Genomic DNA, 3815 nt, shown 5'->3' on the forward strand with positions numbered 1-3815 from the left:
GAAATTCTAAATGGGGATTTCTCTTTCGAACACGAATAACAGGAAAAAAAAAATACTTTCCTTCAAATCCTATTCTTGTTATTTCCCTTCTATTTTTCGGGGCAGATTTTCTCACCTTATAAATAATAAGAACCAAAGCGCGGAATAATAAATGGAGAGCTAAAATCGTCTGCTTTTCTCGGAACTTACAGAATCGATAGTCTGCTATTATGGTGATGCCAACCGTCATAAACTAAGTGACGGCTGCTGGAGTAAATTATTCGCCTGGATCAATTCTTGGCTCATTCAAGTTCCTGATTCCCGGAATCGGTGCTATTTTCTGTCCTGATTGCAGAACACGGTGTTTTCACGAACTGTCCGGAACACATTAGTCAGGCAATATGATATTAATATTCTATTAGTTGTTTCAGGAAAGATGAGAAAGACGCATAAAATTATTTTTAGAGATCTGTTTTTTTTTTCCTTCCAAAATCATGATTGGAGGAGAAATTGAAAGGTAGTAGTAACTTGAAATAGTCCGGAAGAAAAATTAATGTTGGAACTAAATTTCAACTTTTGAGCTTAGTTCCTGAATCTGAGCAGATTCAAATTCACACACTTCGAGAATTATTTGTAAACTCAATTAATAATAATTTTTAACTCAGTTGATTTCTGGGGAAGTAAGTACACCCTCTTGAATCCTTCTAGTGGTACCCATATTTTTAAACAAAAATAAAATATTATGCTAAATGCATAAAATTTTATGACCAATGAAAAACAAATATTTAGATAGAGCAAAAGTTGACAACTTTCTTACATTTTTCTATAACTTATTTAATGTTTTTTCCCCCTTCTAATAACAAGGATAAATTTCAACTTACCAGGTTCTTAACTAATTTTTAATTAAATTAAATGATTTAGAAGGCAATAAATATAATTTTCATTTTATACGTTTCATATTTATTCTTTTATATTCATGTTAATGTTTTTTTTTTATTTTTGTATTTATTTCTCCTCTGTTTTTTATGACTATGCCACAAATTCTTAATGAATCTAAAAAAAATATGCTTGTAATAGATTTAAAAGTAATAAAAGTTTAAGAAAAATAAACGTAGTGAAAACGAAACTTAAAAAGTAATAATTCTTAAAATCGTTTTTTATAATATCCAGAAACGTGAAATAATAAAATGTAACTGCTTGGAAAAAATTTAATGATGAAAACAATTCGTCGTTTAGGTAATTGTTATTAAAACTTTATTGTAATTAAAAAAATAACTAAAAAAATTGAAATCATGTTACAATTTAAGTTCCTGGAACAGGAAATGTAAACGCATGAACTGAATATTCATTTGAGCTTTACTTTACCGTCCGCGTGGCCTAATGGATAAGGCGTCTGACTTCGAATCAGAAGATTGCAGGTTCGAGTCCTGTCGCGGACGTAATGCACTAACTTTTTACTATTAATTTACTAATTATATATTGGAATTACATTTATTATTAGGTATTGATAAAGTATTTAATTAGACATAATTTTCTTTTCCGATGAATTACAATAAAATTAAATAATTAGCAGTTTTAAAAAAAGTCATGAGTTGCATCTAAAAGGTTTTCAGAAAAGTTTCTAATTTAAGAACTTTTAACGAAGAACTGTCCGCATTTTGTAATGCTGCAAGAAAAATGAAAAAGTCTTCAGTTTCTTCTAACCAGTCTGACACTTACTGACATTTACCGCATATCAGCTATTAAGAAGAAAAAAATCAGGCTACTTTGAAAAAATATCATTCATTGATCAATTTGCCAGATTTGTTCAAGGCAGTTTGCAATAAGCCAAGAGTTGTGTGTTGAAAGCTAATTCTAAACAGCGTGTTGAAAGATTGTTCTGAACAGTCTTATTAAAGGTAATTTGCAATTAGCATAAATGAGTTTCGTCTTATTGAGTAGTTAATAGCACATTTTCTATTCAGCCTGAAAGAGTATGGACTGATTGTAATAAGCCTAAACATTATCAGGCAGATTAGAATGCACTGAAGACTTTTCCAATAAGCCGGGTTGAATCGCAAATTCCTGGCGACATTTGCAAAAAGAGTCGTACTATTCGAATTAGTTCACGATGCAAGGCAACATTCGAAACATCTAAATATTGTTCTAAAGTAAATTAACCTTTCAACAGTTAGAATTATTCAACAACATAAATTCAACCATGTTATGGATGGTGTTTTCTACATTAGGGAACGCTGCAAGCTCGGGACTGCCTAAATTACCGGGTTACTGTTTCAGTTGTATTTTAAAGGCAGTTGGCATCATTGTGTTTTGAGACTCTTGCAAACAATGTATTTGATTACTTATTACTTATGTTTACAATGCTAACAATACTTGTGCTTACAATACTAAAAGTGTTAACTCCAACGTAGATGGTGCACAGCTTGCAACGCGAACAAACAGTAGTAAACAAATGGAAAGAGGCCAAATCAAGACTGCCAAAAAAGCGAGATATTCAAAATCTAGCAACCATGTCACCTTTTTTAATAATAAATAACAAAATAACTAAAACAAATTTTCACTCCAAACTCCCCAGAATTACATAATAACATTAATATCTTATGAAATACGGCAGATTTGAACTCAGAAATTATTTAATTTATTTCTTTTATTGAAAACAAAATTATCCGTTTGAAATCGCCTATCAGAATAACATGTAGTAAGCAGCTGCAAACTTTTTAACCGGAACTAGTGTAGGTGCCGAGCTCGAGATTGTTATTGCTCACATTCCTATTGTAAATACCATCCATACAACATTAATGCAATAACCTTATTCAACAACATTAAGGCAACATTATTCTGAACACAAAAAAAAATTACACCCAGGCGATGACTTTTTTAAATGATTGATTAGCTAAATTTATTATCTTAAAGAGATAAAAAAAAACTTAAATCTAATTATTAAGTCCTAAAACTAGTAATCTGGTTACAAAAAATCTATCTAATTCAAAAGCATGAGTCCAAATTGAACAACTATATACATGTTGTCTCCGTCCGCGACAGGACTCGAACCTGCAATCTTCTGATTCGAAGTCAGACGCCTTATCCATTAGGCCACGCGGACGATATTTGCCTGTCTAAATGAATAAATAGTACACATTTTATAAATTTTTTATTCTCTTCACATGTATATCTTATCAAAGTCTATTTTTTTTTTTTTTAATTTACCTATTTTCTATTAAAGAAAGGAGAGGGAAATAAAAGAAATAAAATGCTTGGAATATAAAATAAATAAATGAAGAAAGAATAAGAAATGAAAAAAGAATAATAATGATAGCAGCTGAAAGTTTGCAAATTTCTTTTGAATTGGTTAATTCATGAAAAAAAAATTAAAAATCTTAGGAAATTTAGCTGACAATCAAATGTTTATTGTGGTTTCTTTATTTTTGAAGTATCCACATCAGAAATAAGAACAACTTATGAATAGACAAAATATTTTTCTGAAAAGAGAAAAAAAACTTTATTTATTATTATTTTTTTACACATTGTTGACTATTAAATTCTTTCATCGCTAATTTAAATTAAATAGTACTTTTATAGGTACTTTAAAGTAATAGTACTTTTAATTAAAATGTACTTTAAACAGTTTTTTAGTACTTTTTTTTAAAAACTTTTTTTAAAGAAAGAGCATTATTATCATCTTATTATTTTTAAAGAAATTTATCTTATAAAAGTATCTAATTATTTTTAAAGAAAAAGAAATGTAAGAATATTATTTTTCCATAGGGGCGAAAAATGATGGAAAAAAAATGCTGATTTATTTTTAATTTTAATGTTGGGAAAAAATAAGTAAATAA

The 3815-nt window shown here is 28.9% G+C and overlaps 2 non-coding genes across 2 annotated transcripts; one reads left to right on the forward strand and one right to left on the reverse strand.

Annotated features, from left to right (window-relative positions):
- The first annotated feature begins 1345 nt into the window (after positions 1-1345).
- Positions 1346-1418, forward strand: TRNAR-UCG (transfer RNA arginine (anticodon UCG)). The gene has a single exon. It is a non-coding gene; the product is annotated as a tRNA-Arg (tRNA).
- A 1591-nt stretch (positions 1419-3009) lies between these two features.
- On the reverse strand, positions 3010-3082 carry TRNAR-UCG (transfer RNA arginine (anticodon UCG)). Its single transcript has one exon. It is a non-coding gene; the product is annotated as a tRNA-Arg (tRNA).
- Positions 3083-3815: the final 733 nt, after the last annotated feature.

Source organism: Parasteatoda tepidariorum, chromosome 5 (genome assembly GCF_043381705.1).
Source record: "Parasteatoda tepidariorum isolate YZ-2023 chromosome 5, CAS_Ptep_4.0, whole genome shotgun sequence".
Taxonomy (NCBI): domain Eukaryota; kingdom Metazoa; phylum Arthropoda; class Arachnida; order Araneae; family Theridiidae; genus Parasteatoda; species Parasteatoda tepidariorum.